This window comes from Triticum urartu, chromosome 1 (assembly GCF_003073215.2).
Source record: "Triticum urartu cultivar G1812 chromosome 1, Tu2.1, whole genome shotgun sequence".
In the NCBI taxonomy this organism is placed as follows: Eukaryota; Viridiplantae; Streptophyta; class Magnoliopsida; order Poales; family Poaceae; genus Triticum; species Triticum urartu.
In genome coordinates, this window is record NC_053022.1 from 108,279,702 (window position 1) to 108,303,822 (window position 24,121).

The 24,121-nt window shown below is 43.7% G+C and overlaps 1 long non-coding RNA gene across 1 annotated transcript; it reads left to right on the forward strand.

Annotated features, from left to right (window-relative positions):
• Positions 1-18,135: 18,135 nt before the first annotated feature.
• Positions 18,136-23,558, forward strand: LOC125550754. Its single transcript, XR_007301840.1, has 3 exons — positions 18,136-18,638; positions 18,823-18,874; positions 23,299-23,558. It is a non-coding gene; the product is annotated as an uncharacterized LOC125550754 (long non-coding RNA).
• Positions 23,559-24,121: the final 563 nt, after the last annotated feature.

Consider the following 24,121-nt stretch of genomic DNA (forward strand, 5'->3'; position numbering starts at 1 on the left):
TTGACGAGCCTAGCATGTACATACATGGCCTCGGAACACGAGAGACCGAAAGGTCGAACATGAGCCGTATAGTAGATACGATCAACATGGAGATGTTCACCGTTGATGACTAGTCCGTCTCACATGATGATCGGACACGGCCTAGTCGATTCGGATCATGTATCAGTTAGATGAGTAGAGGGATGTCTATCTGAGTGGGAGTTCATTGAATAATTTGATTAGAGGAACTTAATTATCATGAACATAGTCTAAATTGTCTTTGAAAATTATGTTATGGTTTTATAGCTCGCGCTTTAGCTCTTTGTTTTAATACATTCCTAGAGAAAGACTAAGTTGAAAGATATTGTAAGCAATTCTGCAGACTAGGGCCGTAGTCTGAGGATTGTCCTCACTGCTACACAGAAGGCTTCTGTCCTTGATGCACCGCTCGGTGTGCCAACCCCTCTAACGTCGTTTGTGGATGTTGTGAACATCTGGTAGACACATTCTGATGACTATCTAATATTTTAGTGCGCCATGCTTTACGGCTTAGAGTCGGGGCTCCAAAAGCATTTTGAACGCCATAGAACATATGAGATGTTCGAAGAGCTGAAATTGGTATTTTAAGCTCATGCCCGTGTTGAGAGGTTGAGACCTCTGACAAGACCTTTGCCTACAAGACGGAGGAGAATAGCTCAGCCAGTGAGCATGTGCTCAGAATGTCTGGGTACTTCAATCGCTTGAATCAAGTGGGAGTTAATCTTCCAGATAAGAGAGTGATTGACAAAAGTTCTCCAGTCACTATCACCAAGCTACTAGAGTTTCATGATGAACTATAACATGCAAGGGAAGTTAATCTCGGAGCTGTTCGTCGTGCTTAAGGCCGTAAAGGTAGAAATCAAGAAGGAGCATCAAGTGTTGATGGTTAACAAGAGCACTGGTTTCAAAGAAGGGCAAGGGCAAGAAGGGAAACTTCTTGAATGGCAAGCCAGTTGCCGCTCCAGTGAAGAAACCCAAGAACCCAAACCCGAGACAAAGTGCTTCTATTAGGGGAACGGTCACTGGTAGCGGAACTGCCTCAAATACTTGGTAGATAAGAAGGCTGTCAACTTCAACAAAATTATATTTGATATATGTGTGTTATTGATGTGTACCTTACTAGTACTCCTAGTAGCACCTGGGTATTAGGTACCGGTTCAGTTGCTAATATTGGTAACTTGAAACAAAAGCTACGGAACTAACGGAGACTAGCTAAGGGCGAGGTGACGATGTGTGTTGGAAGTGTTTCCAAGGTTGATGTGATCACCATCGCACGCTCCCTCTACCTTCGGTATTAGTGTTGAACCTAGATAAATGTTGTTTGCATTGGTGTCTGTGTTGAACATGAACATGATTAGATCATGTTTATTGCAATATAGTTATTCATTTAAGTCAGAGAATAATGGTTATTTTGTTTACATGAATAATACCTTCTATAGTCATGCACCCAATGTGAATGGTTTATTGAATCCCGGTCATAGTTATACACATGTTCATAACATTGATGTCAAAAGATGTAGAGTTGATAATGATAGTACCACTTTCATGCGGTACTGCCGCTTAGGTCATATTGCTGTAAAGCACATGAAAGAACCTCCATGCTAATGGACTTTTGACATCACTTGATTTTGAATCACTTGACACATGCGAACCATGCCTCTTTGGCAAGATGACTAAAACCCCGTTCTTTGGAACAATGGAACGGGCAAGTGACTTGTTGGAAATCATACATGCTGATGTGTGCGGTCCGATGAGTGTTGACGCGCGTGGTGGATATTGTTATTTTCTCACCTTCACCAGTGAATTGAGTAGATATGGGTATATTTACTTAATGAAGCATAAGTCTGAAATGTTTGAAAAGTTCAAGCAATTTCAGAGTTAAGTTGAGAATCATCGTAATAAGAAGATCAAGTTCCTTCGATCCGATCAAAGGGAAAGTATCTGAGTTATGAGTTTGGCAATCACTAAAGACAAGGTGGAATCGTTTCACAGTTGACGCCGCCTAGAACACCATAGCATGATGGTGTGTCCGAACGTCGTAATCGAACCTTATTGGATATGGTGTATGATGTCTATTACCAATCTACCGCTATTTTTGGGGTTATGCATTAAAGACAATTACATTCACTTTAAATAGGGCATCATCTAAGTCCGTGGAGACGACACCTTATGAACTATGGTTTGGCAAGAAACCAAAGTTGTTGTTTCTTAAGGTTTGGGGCTACGATGCTTATGTCAATAGGCTTCGGTCGGAAAATCTCGAACCCAAAGCAGAAAATTGTATCTTCATAGAATACCCAAACAAGACGATTGGGTATACCTTCTATCTCAGATCTGAGGGCAAAGTGTTTGTTGCTAAGAACATGTCCTTTCTCGAGAAAGAGTTTCTCTCGAAAGAATTGAGTGGGAGGAAGATAGAACTTGATGAGGTTGTTGAACCTTCACTTCAACCAGAGAATAGCGCATCACAGAAAGATGTTTCTGTGGCAACTACGTCAGTTGAAGAGAAAGCTAATGATGATGATCATGAAGCTTCAGATCAAATTACTACTGAACCTCGTAGGTCGACAAGGGTGTGTACAACTTCTCAGTGGTAACCCTATCTTAAAGGTCATGTTGTTGTACAACGATGAACCTATGAGCTATGAAGAAGCGATGGTGGGCCCGGATTCCAACAAATGGCTAGAAGCCATAAAATCCGAGATATGATCCATGTATGAGAACAAAGTATGGACTTTGGTGGACTTGCACGATGAACGACAAGCCATTGAGAATAAATGGATCTTTAAGAAGAAGACATACACTGATGGTAATGTCACCATTTGTGAAGCTCGACTTGTCTCAAAGAAGTTTCTGACAAGTTCAAGGAGTTGACTATGATGGGACTCTCTCAATCATAGCGATGCTAAAGTCTGTTAGAACTATGTTAGCAGTTGCTGCATTTTCATTTACGAAATCAGGCAGATGGATGTCAAAACAAAGTTTCCTTGACGGTTTCCGTGAGGAAAGATTGTATGTGATGCAACCAAAAGGTTTTTGTCAATCCTAAGGATGCTAAAAGGTATGCAAACTCCAGCAATCCTTCTATGGACTGGAGCAAGCATCTCGAAATTGGAACATACGCTTTGATGAGGCGATCAAAGCATTTGGGTTTATACAAAGTTTGCAAGAAACTTGTATTTGCAAGAAAGTGAGTGGGAGCACTACAACATTTCTGATAGGTATATATGGATGACATATTGTTGATCGGAAATGATGTAGAATTTCTAGAAAGCATAAGGGTTGTTTGAATAGAGTTTTTCAAAGGAAGACTTGTCTAAAACTGCTTACATGTTGGGTATCAAGATCTATAGAGATAGAGCAAGACGCCTGATAAGACTTTCACAAAGCACATACCTTGACATGATCTTGAAGGAGTTCAAGATGGATCAGGAAAAGAAGGAGTTCTTGCCTGAGTTGTGAAGTGTGAAGTTAAGACTTGAAGCTCGACCACGGCAGAAGAAAGAGAAAGGATGAAAGTCGTCCCATGTGCCTTAGCCATAGGCTCTATACGATATGCCATGTTGTGCACCGCGATGTGCATTGCCACGTGTCTGGCAAGGGGGTACAAGAGTGATCTAGGAGTGGATCATTGGACAGTGGTCAAAATTGTCCTTAGGAATAAGGAAGTGTTTCTCGGTTATGGAGGTGATAAAGAGTTCGGCATAAAGGCTTACGTCGATGCAAGCTTTAACACCTGTCCGGATGACTCTGAGTAGCAAACCGGATACGTATAGTGGAGCAACCATTTGGAATAGCTCCAACTGGAGCATAGTAGCAACATCTACAATATGAAATCGAGATTTGCGAAGAACACACGGATCTGAATGTTGCAGACCCGTTGACTGAAACTTCTCTCGTAAGCATAACATGATCAAACCCTAGAACTCATTGAGTGTTAATCACATGGTGATGTGAACTAGATTATTGACTCTAGTAAACTCTTGGGTGCTAATCACATGGCGATGTGAACTAGATTATTGACTCTAGTAAACTCTTCGGGTGTTAGTCACATGGCGATGTGAACTATGAGTGTTAATAACATAACGATGTGAACCAGATTATTGACTCTAGTGCAAGTGTGAGACTGTTGGAAATATGCCCTAGAGGCAATAATAAAATGGTTATTATTATATTTCCTTATTCATGATAATTGTCTATTGTTCATGCTATAATTGTATTAACCGGAAACCATAATACATGTGTGAATACATAGATCGTAATATGTCCCTAGTAAGCCTCTAGTTGACTAGCTTGTTGATCAATAGATGGTCATGGTTTCCTGACCATGGACATTGGATGTCATTCATAACGAGATCACATCATTAGGAGAATGATGTGATGGACAAGACCCAATCTTAAGCGTGGCACAAGATCATGTAGTTCGTTTGCTAAAGCTTTTCTAATGTCAAGTATCATTTCCTTAGACCATGAGATTGTGCAACTCCCGGATACCGTAGGAATGCTTTGGGTGTACCAAACATCACAACGTAACTGGGTGGCTATAAAGGTGCACTACAGGTATCTTCGAAAGTGTCTGTTGGGTTGGCATGAATCGAGACAGGGATTTGTCACTCCGTATGACGGAGAGGTATCTCTGGGCCCACTCGGTAATGCATCATCATAATGAGCTCAATGTGACTAAGGAGTTAGCCACGGGATCATGCGTTACAGAACGAGTAAAGTGACTTGCCGATAACGAGATTGAACGAGGTATTGGGATACCGACGACCGAATCTCGGGCAAAGTAACATACCGATAGACAAAGGGAATTGTATACGGGATTGATTGAATCCCCGACATCGTGGTTCATCCTATGAGATCATCATGGAACATGTGGGAGCCAACATGGGTATCCAGATCCCACTATTGGTTATTGGCCAGAGAGATGTCTCGGTCATGTCTGCATGGTTACCGAAACAGTTGGGTCTACACACTTAAGGTTCGGTGACGCTAGAGTTGTTATTGGAAATAGTATGTGGTTACCGAAGGATGTTCGGAGTCTCGGATGAGATCCCGGATGTGACGAGGAGTTCGGGAATGGTCCGGAGGTGAAGATCAATATATTGGACAAAGGGTATTGGAGTCTGGTATTGTTCCGGGGGTACCGGGTGACGACCAGCGTGTCCAAAAGGGGTTTCGGAGGCCCCGACAAGCGTTGGGGGGCCTTATGGGCCAAGGGGAGGGGGCACATCAGCCCACTAAGGGCTGAGCGCCCCTCCCACCCCATCTCACGGAACCTGGAGAGGTGGGGGTGCCTCCCCTAGGGCAGCCACCCCTCCCGGCTTGGGGGGCAAGTTTCCTAGGGGTGGGGGCGCCCAAACCCATCTAGGGTTTCCCCTGTGGCTGCCGCCCCTCCCCTAGGGAACCCTAGGGCGCCTCCTTGACACGTCTCCAACGTATCTACTTTTCCAAACACTTTTGCCCTTGCTTTGGACTCTAACTTGTATGATTTGAATGGAACTAACCCGGACTGACGCTGTTTTCAGCAGAATTGCCATGATGTTGTTTTATGTGCAGAAAACAAAAGTTCTCGGAATGACCTGAAACTCCACGGGATATCTTACAATAAATAATAAAAAAACCCTCACCAAAGATGAAGACCAGGGGGCCCACACCCTTCTCACGAGGGTGGGGGGCGCCCCCCTAGGGCGCGCCCCCTACCTCGTGGGCCCCCTGGAGACCCCCCGACTCCAACTCCAACTCTATATAACTGCTTTCGGGGAGAAAAAAGTAAGAGAGAAGAAATCATCGCGTTTTACGATACGGAGCCGCCGCCAAGCCCTAAAACCTCTCGGGAGGGCTGATCTGGAGTCCGTTCGGGGCTCCGGAGAGGGGGATCCATCACCGTCGTCATCATCAACCATCCTCCATCACCAATTTCATGATGCTCACCGTCGTGCGTGAGTAATTCCATCGTAGGCTTGCTGGACGGTGATGGGTTGGATGAGATTCACCATGTAATTGAGTTAGTTTTGTTAGGGTTTGATCCCTGGTATCCACTATGTTCTGAGATTGATGTCGCTATGATTTTGCTATGCTTAATGCTTGTCACTAGGGCCCGAGTGCCATGATTTCAAATCTGAACCTATTATGTTTTCATCAATATATGAGAGTTCTAGATCCTATCTTGCAAGTCTATAGTCACCTATTATCTGTTATGATCCGTTAACCCTGAAGTGACAATAATCGGGATACTTACCGGTGATGACCGTTGTTTGAGGAGTTCATGTATTCACTATGTGCTAATGCTTGTTCCGGTTCTCTATTAAAAGGAGGCCTTAATATCCCTTAGTTTACGTTAGGACCCCGCTGCCACGGGATGGTAGGACAAAAGATGTTATGCAAGTTCTTTCCCATAAGCACGTATGACTATATTCGGAATACATGCCTACATTACATTGACGAATTGGAGCTAGTTTTGTGTCACCCTATGTTATGACTATTACATGATGAACCACATCCGGCATAATTATCCATCATTGATCCGATGCCTACGAGCTTTCCATATACTGGTTTACGCTTATTTACTTTCCCGTTCCTATTGTTACAATCACTACAAAATACCAAAAACATTACTTTGCTTTCATTACTCTTTTGTTACCGTTACCATCACTATCATATTACTTTGCTACTAAACACTTTGCTGCAGATACTAAGTTTCCAGGTGTGGTTGAATTGACAACTCAGCTGCTAATACTTGAGAATATTCTTTGGCTCCCCTTGTGTCGAATCAATAAATTTGGGTTGAATACTCTACCCTCGAAAGCTGTTGCGATCCCCTATACTTGTGGGTTATCAAGACTAATTTCTGGCGCCGTTGCCGGGGAGCATAGCTCTATTCTTTGAGTCACTTGGGATTTATATCTGCTAGACACTATGAAGAACTTGAGAGATCCAAAAACTAAGATCTATCCCTCAACTACGAGGGGAGGTAAGGAACTGCCATCTAGCTCTGCATTTGATTCACCTTCTGTTATGAGTAAGCTTGCGACACCTACACCTGCTTCTGCTATTCGTTCTGATATGTCGCATGTTATTGATGATGCTACTTCTGCTATGCATGATACTTATGATGAAACTACCTCTATGCCTGATACTACTATGCCACTTAGTGATTTTCTCGAGGAACGACTTGCTAGGGCTAGAGAGATTAAAAATATTGAATCTGATTATGAAGATGAAAGTGATGATGAAGAATCACTTGTTATTCCTAAAGGTTATTTATTTGATCAAGATGCTTCTTTAGCTATTTTAGCTTGCAAAGATAGATATGAAATCAAAAGGTTATTAGCTAAATGGAATAAGAAATCTCCAAATGCTAGGATGAGACCTGACCCTGCTTTTGCTACTTCACCTATATGTGTTGCTGATAAGGATTATGAATTCTCTGTTGATCCTGATATAATTACTTTGGTTGAATCTGATCCTTTTCATGGTTATGAATCTGAAACTGTTGTAGCACATCTTACTAAATTAAATGATATAGCCACCCTGTTCACTAATGATGAGAGATCTCGCTACTTTTATATCCTTAAAATATTTCCGTTCTTATTAAAGGGTGATGCTAAGATATGGTTTAATTCTCTTGATCCTGGTTGTGTGCGTAGTCCCCAGAATATGATTTATTACTTCTCTACTAAATATTTCCCTACTCATAAGAAACAAGCTGCTTTAAAGGAAATATACAACTTTGTGCAAATTAAAGAAGAGAGTCTCCCACAAGCTTGGGGGAGGCTTCTCAAGTTACTTAATGCTTTGCCTGATCATCCTCTTAAGAAAAATGAAATACTTGATATCCTTTATAATGGACTAACCGATGCTTCCATAGATTACCTGGATAGTTGTGCTGGTTCTCTTTTCAGGGAAAGAACACCGGATGAAGCTGAAATCTTATTGAATAATATGTTGACAAATGAAAATAATTGGGCACCTCCTGAGCCAGCTCCTGAGGCAACTCCTGTTCCAATTAATGATCCTATTCCTAAACCAACTCCGAAGAAGAGAGGTATTCTATTTCTCAGTCCCGAAGATATGCAAGAGGCAATGAAATCTATGAAATAAAAAGGTATTAAAGCTGAAGATGTTAAGAATTTACCTCCTATTGAAGAAATACATGGTCTTAATTTACCGCCCATGAAGAAATATATGATCTTAATCCTTTATTTATTGAAGAACCTCCAGACCTCGATAACCCGACACAGGTAGTAAAGGTAAATTCTCTCTATAGATATGATAAAACTGAAATCCCTCCTACTAAAATTGCTAGTCAATGCTTGGATGAGTTTGATAATTTTATGTTTAAGCAAGAAGACTTCAATGCTTATTTTGGTAGACAATTAAAACAAGATGCTGATATGATTAAATACTTGGGTGATTATATGGCTAATATTAGAGGAGAACTTAAGCTTGTTAGCAAACATGCTTCTATGGTTACCACTCAAGTAGAACAAGTACTTAAAGCTCAAAAAGAATTTCTCGATGAGATGAATAGTAAGAAAAATGATTATGCTGTTAAAGTGGCTACTAGAACTGGTAGAATGACTCAGGAACCTTTGTATCCTGAAGTCCACCCTAAGAGAATTGAGCAAGATTCTCAGAGAAATAAAATTGATGCACCTAGTTCTTCTAAAAAGAAGAAAAAGAAAAATGATAGAACTGTGGAAACTTCTAGTGAACCTATTGCTGAACCACCTGATAATCCAAATGATATCTCTATGTCTGATGCTGAAACGCAATCTGGTAATGAACATGAACCTAATGAAAATGTTAATGATGATGTTCATATTAATGCTCAACCTAGTAATGATAATGATGTAGAAATTGAACATGCTGTTGATCTTGATAACCCACAATCAAAGAATCAACGTTATGATAAGAAAGACTTTGTTGCTAGGAAACATGGTAAAGAAAGAGAACCTTGGGTTCAGAAACCCATGCCTTTTCCTCCCAAACCATCCAAGAAAAAGGATGATGAGGATTTTGAGCGCTTTGCTGAAATGATTAGACCTATATTTTTGCGTATGCGATTGACTGATATACTCAAAACAAATCCTTATGCTAAGTACATGAAAGATATTATTACAAATAAAAGAAAGATACCGGAAGCTGAAATTTCCACCATGCTTGCTAATTATACTTTTAAGGCTGGAATACCAAAGAAACTTGGGGATCCAGGAGTACCTACTATACCATGCTCCATTAAAAGAAACTATGTTAAAACTGCTTTATGTGATCTTGGAGCCGGTGTTAGTGTTATGCCTCTCTCTTTATATCGTAGACTTGATTTGAATAAGTTGACACCTACTGAAATATCTTTGCAAATGGCTGATAAATCAACTGCTATACCTGTCGGTATTTGTGAGCATGTGCCTGTTGTGGTTGCAAATGCTACTATTTTAACAGACTTTGTTATTCTTGATATTCCCGAGGACGATAGTATGTCTATTATTCTTGGAAGACCTTTTCTTAATACTGCAGGGGCTGTTATTGATTGCAACAAAGGCAATGTCACTTTTCATGTTAATGGTAATGAGCATACGATACACTTTCCGAGGAAACAACCTCAAGTTCATAGTATCAATTCTATCGGAAAAATTCCATCGATTATATTTGGAGGTTTTGAATTTCCTCGTCCCACTGTCAAGAAGAAATATGATATACTTATTACTGAGGATGTGCATATCCCTCTTGAGGTAACCTAGTGTTATTCAAAATTTCTCCGGTTTCATGTTAATCGGAATGGGGTTGTTAACAAGACTTGATCAACCTTGTTAATGGATTCCTTTTGACGAGCATGAGATGGATGAAACTAGAAGCACAACCTTCTGTATCCTCTCTATACTTTCTGTTATTTAGTTGAAATAAAGTAAAAATAAATAATTTTCTGTCTGTTATCTGATTATCCGTGCAATATAAAAATACCTCGAAAATAAAAGTTCTCCAAATGCCCTAAAAATTAAATATGATTTTTTATAGAATATTTGAGTATGGAACAAAGAACACACCAGGGGGCCCAACCACCTTGCCACGAGGGTGGAGGGCGTGCCCCCTGCCTCGTGGGCCCACGGTGGCCCTCCTCCACTTATTCTTCCAGCCACACACTTCATATTCCTCCCCCAAACACAAAAAACCAACTCAAACCCGAGTCCAAGCTCGTTTTGCTGCCATTTTCGATCTCCTTGCTCAAAGCACCTCTCACAAAACTGCTTGGGGAGATTGTTCCTTGGTATGTGACTCCTCCATTGGTCCAATTAGTTTTTGTTCTAGTTCTTTATTCATTGCAAATTTGTGTTGCTTAGGTGACCCTGTCCTTGAGCTTGCATGTCAAATTTATATGGTCAAAAGTAGTTTTGATGCATGATATAGGCCCTAGGCACTTGTAGGAGTAGTTGCTATCAATATTATTGAGTTTGGTTTACTTTTATTTTGAAGTTACTAATTTTTTAAGAATTTTTTAGAGGAAGAAATATGCTTAGGAAAATGTTCCAAGGTGGTTCTTCAAAGAAGCAAGGACCCAGGCTTGCAATGCGTGATGCTGACGAAGAGCCACCAAGAGACGCTCCAGTGCGTCCTTATGAGTGGCCTTCTGAAAATTTTATGGATCAAGCGGGAATTAAAGAAGAATTTAATGCATATTTGCATAATGCCGATCTTGAGGACTTTGAGGCAGACAAATGCCCCCAGTATCATGAGCTCACAAGCTCTTTTGTGAGGAGGTTTGAGTATTCATCTTCACGTAATTCTCCTTCAGTCATGTTTGATCTTTATGATAAATCTTATACCATGGACCTAGAGGATTTCACTCTTGCTTGCAAACTTCCACAATGGGGTAGTGTTAGGGATCCCCCTAAATATGAATTTAGAAACTTTCTTGCTAGTATAACTGTAGGGAATCCAGAGATATAACGCAAGCTACCTTAGGGAGCATTCACTTTCCTGCTATACATTATTTTGCTCTCTTCATAGGTAGGTGCATAAATGCTAAGGATGAAGCATGTCACATGTGTGTCCCTGACCTTAGCATTCTCAGGAGTGCTGTGTCAGGAGACCAATCTTATCATATGGGAGCCATTGTAGCTCGTAGGTTGCATCATAATAGACATAATGGAGATTTCTTTGGAGGAATTTATGCAACCCGCTTAGCCAAATTTCTTGTGATAGACGTTCGTGAAGGAGACATGGAGTTGCCTCCTGCTTATTTAGATTTTGATTCTATGGTTTCCCACCATTTTGTCGAGAGGAACGAATCACCTCTCCAGTACCGACTAATCTTTGACAGACGCCTGTTGTCCATATTACTCTCCCTGCTCCTGCTTTCTTTAATTATCAGGCAAGAGTAGGATATACTATTACTAGAGAGGAGGCAGATGAGTACGAGAGGAGAGCGGAGGCCGCTCGTCGCCACGCTGCAGCTCAGGAGGCGATAGCCGCTGCATCTCAGTACGACCCCAACTATTATTATGGATATCAGCCAGGCCAGCTGTGGCCATAGACCAACTTAGGCCAAAAGCCTAAACTTGGGGGAGTACGTATTTCTCACCGACATTACATTTATGTTCACACACACTCATTGCTAGATGTCGGTGCTCCTATGTTTTCATTGTATCATCCATGCTAGTTTATTTTCTTTTATGCTTCTTCTTGTGTGTTTGATAAACCTTAAGAAAAAACCAAAAAAAATTAGTTGTAGCTTTTAATTAATTTACTTTCCATGCTTGTAGTAGTAATTAAAAAGAAAACCCAAAAATATTTCCTGTTCTCCTTTTGCTTGTTGGGAGCTTTCCCGTGTAAATAGTTTTATTTCTTTTCTTTTCTTTGGGGGTCAGTAGGAGAAGACCTTGATTAAATTGTTGAAGTGGATCTTACATGCATTATTGTTTATCTGCCAAAAGAGCCCATATTGCCTTGTCTTCTCCTGTTTATTGAATGCTCGCAGATTCCAGCTTAGTCCAAGCACGTGCACTCTTATTATTATTCACATCGTTCGGTCGTGCAAGTGAAAGGCAATTGTGATGATATATGATGGACTGACTGAGATGAGAAAAGCTGGTATGAACTCGACCTCTTTTGTTTTTGTAAATATGATGAGTTCATCGTTCTTGATTCAGCTTGTTATGAATAAACATGTTTGCAATGACAATTAGAGATCATAGTTGCTTGTGCCATGCTTGATTAGCTATGAGTTATAATGATTTACCTTGCGTGCCAACATGCTATTAAAATGGTTATTATGTGGTATGATAGCGTGGTATCCTCCTCTGAATGATTTAAGTGACTTGACTTGGCACATGTTCACGCATGTAGTTGAAACAAATCAACATAGCCTTCACGATATTTATGTTCATGGTGGATTATATCCTACTCATGCTTGCATCCAATGTTTATTAATTTTAATGCATGTACATGGCTGTTGTCGCTCTCTAGTTGGTCGCTTCCCAGTCTTTTGCTAGCCTTCACTTGTACTAAGCGGGAATACTGCTTGTGCATCCAAACTCCTTAAACCCCAAAGTTATTCCACATGAGTCGACTATACCTTCCTATATGCGGTATCTACCTGCCGTTCCAAGTAAATTTGTATGTGCCAAACTCTAAACCTTCAAATAATCATCCTGTTTTGTATGCTCGAATAGCTCATGTATCAACTAGGGTTGTCTGTATCTTGCATGTTAGGCGGGTTATTCTCAAGAGGAGTGGACTCCGCTCCCCACTCACGAGATAAAGGGCTGGTCACCGGGATGCCAGTCCCATGCTTTATGCAAACTACATCAAAATAATTGCAAACAAAACTCCCCCTGGGACCTGATGTATGTTGGAGGCACTCGTTGTTTCGAGCAAGCCATGGATTGATGTTTGTTGGTGGAGGGGGAGTATAAAGTTTACCATTCTGTTTGGGAACCGCCTATAATGTGTGTAGCATGGAAGATATCGCCATCTCTTGGTTGTTATGTTGACAATGAAAGTATACCGCTCAAAATGTTATTCACCTCTATTTCAAAACCGAGCTCTGGCACCTCTACAAATCCCTGCTTCCCTCTGCGAAGGGTCTATCTATTTACTTTTATGTTGAGTCATCACCCTCTTATTAAAAAGCACTAGCTGGAGAGCGCAGCTGTCATTTACATTCATTACTGTTAATTTATATTGGGTGTGACTATGATTGGATCTCTTTTACCATGAATTACAATGTCTAGTCAGTCCTTGATCTTTAAAGGTGCTCTACATTTATGTTTTGCGGTCTCAGATAGGGCTAGCGAGATACCATCTTGTTATATCATATTATGATTGTTTTGAGAAAGTGTTGTCATCCGAGATTTATTATTATGGCTTGCTAGTTGATTATGCTATTGATATGGGTAATCATGAGACCTAAGAATTATTGCAAATGTGGTTAGTTATAATCTTTGCTGAAAATTTGAAATGCTAGCTTGACATATTTACAACAAGAGCAAACAGAGTTTGTAAAGTTTTTCTTTATTTCTTTCAGTTTGTCAACTGAATTGCTTGAGGACAAGCAAGGGTTTAAACTTGGGGGAGTTGATATGTCTCCAACGTATCTACTTTTCCAAACACTTTTGCCCTTGTTTTGGACTCTAAATTGTATGATTTGAATGGAACTAACCCGGACTGACGCTGTTTTCGGCAGAATTGCCATGATGTTGTTTTATGTGCAGAAAACAAAAGTTCTCAGAATGACCTGAAACTCCATGGGATATCTTACAATAAATAATAAAAAATCATCGCCAAAGATGAAGACCAGGGGGCCCACACCCTTCTCACGAGGGTGGGGGCACCCCCCCTAGGGCGCGCCCCCTACCTCGTGGGCCCCCTGGAGACCCCCCCGACTCCAACTCCAACTCTATATAACTGCTTTCGGGGAGAAAAAAATAAGAGAGAAGAAATCATCGCGTTTTACGATACGGAGCCGCTGCCAACCCCTAAAACCTCTCGGGAGGGCTGATCTGGAGTCCGTTCGGGGCTCCAGAGAGGGGGATTCGTCGCCGTCGTCATCATCAACCATCCTCCATCACCAATTTCATGATGCTCACCGCCGTGCTTGAGTAATTCCATTGTAGGCTTGCTGGACGGTGATGGGTTGGATGAGATTCACCATGTAATCGAGTTAGTTTTGTTAGGGTTTGATCCCTAGTATCCACTATGTTCTGAGATTGATGTTGCTATGACTTTGCTATGCTTAATGCTTGTCACTAGGGCCCGAGTGCCATGATTTCAAATCTGAACCTATTATGTTTTCATCAATATATGAGAGTTCTAGATCCTATCTTGTAAGTCTATAGTCACCTATTATGTGTTATGATCCGTTAACCCCGAAGTGACAATAAACGGGATACTTACCGGTGATGACCGTAGTTTGAGGAGTTCATGTATTCACTATGTGATAATGCTTTGTTCCGGTTTTCTATTAAAAGGGGGCCATAATATCCCTTAGTTTCCATTAGGACCCCACTGCCACGGGAGGGTAGGACAAAAGATGTCATGCAAGTTCTTTCCCATAAGCACGTATGACTATATTCGGAATACATGCCTACATTACATTGACGAATTGGAGCTAGTTCTGTGTCACCCTATGTTATGACTGTTACATGATGAACCGCATCTGGCATAATTATTCATCATTGATCCGATGCCTACGAGCTTTCCATATACTGGTTTACGCTTATTTACTTTCCCGTTGCTATTGTTGCAATCACTACAAAATACCAAAAACATTACTTTGCTTTCATTACTCTTTTGTTACCGTTACCATCACTATCATATCACTTTGCTACTAAACACTTTGCTGCAGATACTAAGTTTCCAGGTGTGGTTGAATTGACAACTCAGCTGCTAATACTTGAGAATATTCTTTGGCTCCCCTTGTGTTGAATCAATAAATTTGGGTTGAATACTCTACCCTCGAAAGCTGTTGCGATCCCCTATACTTGTGGGATATCACTCCTCCACCCCCTTCCCCCTATATATAGGGAGGGAGAGAGAGGGAAGCCACACACCCTTCCCCTGGCGCAACCCTCTCCCTCCCCAACACCTCCTCCTCCGTAGCGCTTGGCGAAGCCCTGCCGGAGAACACGAGCTCCATCACCACCACGTCGTCGTGTTGTCGAAGTTCTCCCTCAACTTCTCCTCTCCCCTTGCTGGATCAAGAAGGAGGAGACGTTACCGTGTTGTACGTGTGTTGAACGCGGAGGCGCCGTTCTTCGGCGCTTAGATCGGAATCGACCGCGATCTGAACCGCTGCGTGTGCGACTCCACCAACCGCGTTCTTGTAACGCTTCCACTTAGCGATCTTCAAGGGTATGAAGATGCACTCCATCTCTCTCGTTGCTAGTATCTCCTAGATTGATCTTGGTGACACATAGGAATTTTTTTGAATTATTGCTACGTTCCCCAATAGAGGATCCGTCGCGCACGTCTAGAACCGCAAGACGGGAACCCCGGCGTCCCGTTCCGATGAACCCTAGCACTCGGCGCAATGGCGTACGTAGGGCAAAGAACGATCTCGCCTCTGCATGTATCGGTGCACGCAGTCCTGGTGGGTTTCAGAATAGCCTGTGCCTCATACCCAACTATCTCCGGCCCAGCCAGCTGCGGCCTAGTATCTGACAGATGCGGCCCATCACGGCCCAAGATCAAATTCAAACGGACCTCCCGAGCCACCTTGATCCCGATCCCGGGGATCGACGGCGCGGTCTCCGCGGCCACCGCCGGCGGTGGTCTGGCCAACTTCCGGTGCACCTGCCTCTTCTTCTTAACCGTGATCCACGAGTCCGGACGAATTAAATCGAAAAGCGTAAGATTCGGAAGACGTACCTTAGGTAGGGGGCCCTTCCATGGCCCGATCGCCGTCGCCGCCGTTCTCCGGTGAACAACGCGACGGACCATCTCCTTCCTCTTGCCCGTGTGAAGCCCAACCATCACTGGATTGTCCACCGAGAAGACCTTGTCGACCATCGTGCCTACCTCGTCTTCGTCATAACCAGAGTTCGGAAACTCACAAATCAGATCCGACGGTGTCGGCGACGGCGGTGAGGCCGCCGGATCATCTCCGTCACCATTCGCATCATCCTCATCCGATCTGGCCAGCGCCCAGAACCGGCCGCCGACGCACGAGCGAGCCGCAGTTGACGAGGGCGGCGCCCCCGCGATCGCTGCTCCGGTCGCCCCCGGAGTCGCCCGCGCCCATGCCCCCATGTCCTTAGTTGAGGCGCAGATGTTGAGGCTCGGTTGCCCGCACCACGACGACCCCTGGGTAGCTAGGTTGGCGGAGGATTTGAAGCCACCACCGCCGGAGTTCTGGAACTGCACCATGCGCTGGTCAAAGTTGCTGAGCATGGAGAAGATTTCGTCGAGGGAGGCGGGGCTGACGCGGGCGGAGACGAGGGGCTGGTACTCCAGATCCAGCCCATGAAGGATGTACGAGATCAGTTCACGATCAGTTGTGAACTGATCTCGTACATCCTTCAAGCTGCCGTTCAAAATTGCTGCCTTCGCTGGAGCCGCCGCTAGAGCCGCTGGAGCCGCCGCTCGAGCTTGCTGCCGCAACCCTCTAAGCCCCCAGCCTACCACCGCAGTCGTTGGTTGCCCGCCTGGTCCTCGCGACCCGGCCAGCCGCCGCCGCGCTAGCTTAGGGTTGCGTCACGGTCTGGGTCGAACGTGCGTGTGCGTCGTTTTTTTCCTCATGTGTGTGGGCGCTCGATCGAATCGATCTTGCCTGCTTGATCTCCACCGGGCACCGGCTACTGGCCCAACATCCTGGATGCGTCGTCCAATCAGGCCAGCATTGGCTGCGGTTGAACAAGTGCAGAGCGTACAGATTGATAGATGCATACATATAATTTTTTTTTGCCCAAAATCAAGGTATTGCGGCTGCCATACCTTGCCCACCGGAGCCCTCCACCAGTGGGCAGACTTATTCATCATGCTATGTATGGAAGTTAGATTTGTTAGAAACTAATTATTGTTGCTTGAAGATCACACTCATATATGGATATGCAGCAAGGCCGAGCTATCTTAATATGCTGCTTTCGTTTCTCTGCATACTACAATTAAAATTGAGTTTCTTGTGATCGACAAATCAGAAACACATACTCCCTTCGTTTCAAAATAGATGACCCAACTTTATACTAAGTTTAGTACAAAGTTGGGTCATCTATTTTGGAACGGAGGGAGTACGTGAAGTTGTGTGGAAACATCTATACATTGAACCATTGGATGAGAAATTGTACGTGAACATGTCCGCTGAGAACTTATCCTGCCGAAAAGGATACAACTTTACAATACATATTGGGGAATGAGAGATGGATTGGGAACTTATGGAGAAGGGCATACATTTCCTTTTATTCATTTTGATGACAAGTATTTTCGAACGGAGGGAGTATAATTTTGGCCCATATCAATGTGAATTGGATTGAATGCAATATGCATCAGTCGTCGCAAAAGAGATATTAATACATAACCAGCAGCGTGCCTAATTGTTCATTAATTGAGAAGCCATAAGAAATAGTACCAAACATAAAATGGATTGAAGTAAAATTTAAATGATAAAGCAAAACAATTGCGATGGAATGTGGTTTAAGGGGCATTTGCTGATCTGGTTCTTTCAGTACTTGGACACTGTCTGGTAAGACATTTAAAATTTAACTTCTTGATGATCCTGTTGGTCAATTTATCCTAAGATGTTTGCATTCTTTTTCCTTTTTTCGAAAAGGGGAAAGACCTGGCCTCTGCATCATCATGATGCACACGATCATTTTTATTAAAAGGAAATAAATAGGTCTAAAACGTACATATTTGCATATCCTACATCTTTATATTATTCTCTGAAACCATACATGCAGATTAATAAACTTATAAAGGATGTACCATGTGACATATGTGATAAGCAATTCAAACCAATTCAAAAAAAAACTTGTAAAGGATGTTAGGATAGCAGGCCCTCTCAGGCCATCCACGCGGCCAGCAATTGCAAATCACGTCCAGTTTCACTTCATTCCCTGCCTAGCCTCTGTCGCTGACGGGCGGGCCCTGGGGTCGTGGGTCCGTCGATGGGAGCCTATAGAGAGTATCCCCTTTCATTCCCCAATCCGCTGCCTCCTCTTCCCCGGACCCTCCCCAAATTCCCGCCTCCTCTCCTCCTTCCCACTCCGTCGCCTCTGCACCCTGGCCGTCGTCCCTCATCAGCCGCCGCCGGCCTTCTCGCTGGGGTGGAGGAGTAGGGGATCCCACCAGATCCGACCTGCAGGCAAAGGGCGACGGCGGGGGCGCTTGATTCTATCCAGCACCAGCTCCATGGACCGGTCCATGCAGGAGAGAGAGGAGGGAGAAAGAGAGAGCAAAGAGGAGTGGCGGATGACGAGAGGAGGGAGAAAGAGAAAGGAAATAGGAGAGGGAGGCTCAACAGCGGACGGGACAGGGTCGCCGGCCGGTGTCGGCCTGCGCCGGCGAGGTCGCTCGCCCAGTTGCCAAGGAGGGAAAGGCGACGGGGACCGGCATCCGGGGCGGCGGCGGCGGGACTGCAGGAACTGGCCGAGGTGGTCCTCGCCAAACAAGCGGGTGGCAGCAAGGTATAGAAGCGGGCACCCGTGTGATTTGTTCTGTGTTGATTTCTCCTTTTGTCGATTTCGTGGTCAAAACAACGGCATATTTTTTTTCATTGGTTGATTTGATTTGGGGCTGATTTTCCCCTAGATTCCTTCCTCTTACAGTTCCTTTCCAACTTGTTGTTCATGGCTTGCTTCCCAACCACAGGTGCTCCCCACGGTGAGGAATGGACGCGCTCAACGCCTTCCTTCCCAACCAGGTGCTCCTGTATCTCTCTCTACTAGTAAGATGCCCGTGCTATGCTACGGAATCACAAAAAAAGTTGTGAGTGCAATCCTAGGGGACAAGAAAAAAAATGTAGCAAGACACCAATCAAAATGATGTCATATATTTGATCGGTACACACTGAGAACAATCAAACATACGGGCTTCCGTTTATCAAGCATAGTGTATCCTTGTTTTAGCTATTTGCTCAACACATCAGCGCCAACAATATTAGCTCTTGAGCCCTCGCGTCATCTATCTTATCACCTAAAAAGATATCTAACAATCAGTATGTATAATGGTCCGTAGTATATTTAGGCAAAGGAAATATTAACGAGCCTGTAGAGGATCTGTAGTATTTTGGCAAAGGACTTTTCTTTTGGCAAAAGTGTTAAACTGCAATATTTGTTTCGCAAGTGGTCAGAAGCACACATATTCCCTAAACTGAAAGATAGCTACTCAGGTCCTCAATGCACTAAACATCCTAAATTATAATTATTGGCTGACAACACTGAAACCGGTATCAACATAAACAAACCGGTATCATTTTTTAGGGGAAACTAAAACTGCCGAGAAACCATATACTGCAGCAAAATCTGATTTGCCGTGTCGTCTCCAGTTCTGCTTTGAGGGATCATTCTCATCTCCGACCATGGTGGACCAGCCCATGATGTGGTGCGTTTGGTTGACTATCTGACACAATGAGCTTGGGGTAGAATTTCCCCCGCCACGTATCTAAACTAATTAAGATAAATGAAGGTATACTTCAGAAGCATATACTGTCATGTAGGTATAAGAGTATACTGTCATGAAGAAAAGATACACACAGTTTACCCTGTGATTCCAAGCATATACTAACTTCAATATCAGAATTTACTTGCAGGAATTAAAAACTGATATATGAACTCACATGATCAAGGAGATGGAAGGCACAAGTTAAAACATGAAAAATCTATCTAAAGCAACATTGCACTCATTATCACATATTTGACCACACATCAAAAGGTTATTACTAATTCTACATATCTTTCATCAATTAGCACATCCAAATAGATCTCACACAACTACGCAAGTATGTTTTTTTGTTGTAAAAGGGGCTATTTCAGATTGCGTTCAATACAAAATAATATATAGTGGACTGGGAAGTTAAATTACTTGATACAAAGAAGAGAAAAAGCTTATCTCTCTTTCTTTAATGTGTGACTCGAGAACTTCTCTACTTACAAATAATATTTAGCCATGCTTGATCATCCTCCTCTAGACCTTGCACCAAATCATCTCAAGTACAAAAATCTGACAAATGTCGCAATGAAAAAGGGTATGAATATTGAATAGCAAATCCAATACCAACCTGAGGGGATGGATACAGTGAATTTCACCAAGAATGAGCTACAAGTTTCTGCAAAGAATTAAGTAGAATGTCCAAATCTGCATGTGACAATGTACTTTGCAGATCCACAAACAATTCGTTCCTAAACATTTCACAAATCACATGTTTAGGAGACCACAATTTCAATCATGAGCGGATCTGATACGCAACTATACTCCAAAAAGTCAGCCACCTTTTTTGATCTGGTAGGAGAAACACATGACTTATGGGGGGACGAGAGTGGTTGGGGACAGTCACAGTGGCTCGAGGTAGTTGACACTGGCGCGGCTTGGACGAGCAGGTTGCCCCCGGAAAAAGTCCTCCGCATCTGCGATGCCCAGGCTGACTCATAGCGTTCCTGCTGCTCGTAGCCTCCATTGGCAGCACAGAAGGAAGGGACTCATGTTGGAGGTTGAGAACCAGAGCATGCATAAAATGGAATCAACCCCAACAATCACAAACGGAAAACAAAGTACTTACTATATACTCTGTCTCTGACGACCTGCACATGGCAGCAGCCGCTAGCCCACCACTATCCTCTTCGTCTCCGACGACCTATGCGGCCAGATCTAGAAGGAGAGGTCCTCGGTAAACCTTGGAGACAAATGTAACTATAGCTATAGGGAGAAGTAGAAGTTAGCAAATTCAGCAGCAGCAAACACACCAGCGGTACAGCCCAAGCTTGTCCTGTTCCAGATCGAGCACTCTCAGTACTGCCTCCTCTTCCCAGCCCACCCCTTCTTCAACCAGCAAACACAACAGTAGCAGAGGATCTCATCCTACGACAGCGTACGGTCCCGCAACTTCTTCTCCAGCTCCCTCGCGAGGTGAGGAGTGATGGCTTGCCTCACATCGTGGGCCTCAGGCCCATGTCGGCGAGGTGGGTGCAAGGCAGGCCGGCAGGCTGGCGCCGCCCACCAGGCGCCGCTGGGTCACGCGCTGGACACGAACGAACGCAGGCGAGCAGGGGGGCGATGCGGCGGCGCCTGCCATTGGGGCATAGGACACATGTGGCAACAAGGGACTTGGCGGCGAGGCTGGGCTCATGGTGGACCGGATCCAGAGCGAGGAAGGTCCGGGAGGCAGCGGAGGCGAGCGGTGACGCGAGACCCGGCAGCGGAGCTCTGTCTACGGGCGGGCATAGTTGGGGGAGCTCAGACCTTGGGTGTGGGGGCAGTGGCGGAGCTTGAAAGAAAATGCTGGGCGGGCCAAACTAAACAAGAGCACAATTTTTTTTGAAAGTCTGAATCATAAGCATCAGTATGATTACCGGATGGAGCAAGTAGTATGTATATATACAGCAAAATATATTTTAACCCTGAACCACTATTAAGTTAGTTAATACAAAAGCTTTGAGACATTGGACATGTGACTTGCTCACATACTACAAATCAACTCTCCAGTCACCCTTGCTTCTAAAATCTGCAAGGACATCTTCGTGGTTGTAGTTCTCTAGAATTCCACCCTCTATGTGAACTAACAGATTATTGGCAAGATTCTCATCTTCCAGGGTGTTGCTGCAAGAACTCAATACCTTGGAATGTAACAGCTTCATTTGTTCGAACCTATTCGTACTGGTTTTGGTTATGTTGTTCCAATTCAAGCAACGGCAATATCTGGTTTTCCTGAACTCGAGTTATGTCATCTCTCTTTTCCTTTTAAAAACCAAATCAATTCTTCTCTGAGATTGATTTTCCTTGCCCATGATTACCTGTGTTGCAATTTGTATAAGATCAGCCTATTCACTTTCTTATCAAATGGACACAACTATTTCTTATCAGCAGTTCAACACTGGACACTAAAAACAGATGAATAGTTGGCACTAATGGTTAGAAATTCCACTGGACACTCAACAGGATTCTGTACAGGTGGAATTCCATATGGATAAAATCTGTTTCTTATAAACACTGGACACTGAAAATAGATGAGTTCATGACTCATGAGTAGATGTAAAGAACTGAACAAAAATGATAAAAATGGGGAATTACCTCTTGCTTCTGACAGTTGCTCTACTCTTGGAGGATAGTAGGAGACTGGAGACTAGGATAGCTCATCCAGTGATCTGCTCACGCGCCGGCCGCCAGGAGTGGTTCGGCAAGCCACAGGCCAGTAGCACGACGGCGTGGCCGAGCTCGAGCAGATGTCATCTGTGAGCAGGTACAAAGAGTCGGGGGAAGGGAGGAAAGCAAGGGGCTGAACCGTGGCTGTGAGATACAGGGATTCCGGCGAGAGAGGATAGACGCCGTCGGTTCGCCGGCGGCGGCGGCTTGCTCGTGTGCTCGCTGCTCGACTGTGGGACAGTTTGGGAATTGGGGATTAGGGATTCCTAGCGCTGCATGCCTCTGCGGCTGCTCTGTGCGTGAGTCTCTGAGAGAAAAACCGAGAGGATGCACGTGGGCTGGGCTAGTGGCTTGGAGATGCCTATATAAATTTTTTTGGGTCAAAATCCTGGGCGGGCCATGGCCCGGTTTAGCCCCTACAGAGCTCCGCCCCTGTGTGTGTGTGTGTGTGGGGGGGGGGTGTCGCCCAATTCAACTCCGACTGTCGCTGGGAAAGAGAGGCGAGGAACTTTGGGGGGGTCTAGAAGATTCTTTATCTTTCTCGAGATGTTGTGAATGGGATGTCCCTGCTCTAAAATTATGTCTGAACACAGGGTGTTTTTGCAAAATTTCAAGTGGCACGTGGCTTGTCTTGATCTTAGCCATACATTCAAGATCAGACGGTATATATGACGTGAAGGCAGGCACACCATCACCACCAACTCGCTTTCTTATAGGTGTAGAGATGTGTTGTGTGATGAATGTGTGGTAGTGGGAGTGGGATAGGGAGAGGTAAAGAGAGAAGATTCCAAATGCAATGGAAGGGAAATTTCAATCCAAGTTTAAATTTCATTAGGCATTCATATTCTTAATTTGATCTTCTAAATTTTTGGCTAGGTGTATAAACATACATGCACATGTATATCTAATTGGATTGTTAGCTGAACATTTTCTCTAATGTACATCTCTGAAATTACTAATATGTGGGTTTCCTAAACATGATATTTGCAGATATGAGAAAGAAGAAATAGGACCAAGAAAATTAGTTGCTCATATATTCATGTGTCGTGCAGAGAAGAACCCGAATGGAGAACTTGGTATGCCGAGTAATATGCATGTACAGAATTATCATCATAGCAAATAGAATTATTTGAATATTGTTTGGAGGATAACAATTCCTCAAATTGGCTCATTTAATTTAGACAGTACGCCCAGTTATTGTTGTCTTGGTTACTCCATTCACTACAAAAAAATACACTTCCGTGATGATACGTGTTTGTCACAGTAGGTCGCATTTTTTGTCATGCATGTACATCCATGAAAAATTTATGACAGAATCAAGATAGTCATATATGTGCTGTCGTAGAAGTGTTCCATGACATCACCAAAATTATCATCACGGAAGTGTCCACTTCCATGACGATAAATCGTGCATCACAGAAGTGCTTTCGTTAAGGGTGACCGACACGTGGCATCCACCGTAACGGAACACCGTTAAGCTATCGGGTCGGGTTTTGGATCCGATAACCCGTTAACAGCCCCGACCAATGGGAAATTTTCATGTGTAAAATTCTTATTGGCCGGACGAAACACGTATTAGCTCGTCAGTGGGTCAGATAGGCGCCTATGATATGTCAACACATGGCACGGCCCAACAGTGGCCCATTTAGCTTACAAACCTGGCCTGTTTGACTTGGTCAAAAGTTAACGGGCTGGCCCATGAAAAGCCTATTAACGGTCTCTTCACAAATAGCCCATTTTACGGCCCGTTAACTCACGGCCCATTAGGCCCTAAAGGAAATCGGCCCAACAATGTCATGTGGGCCGTCGAATA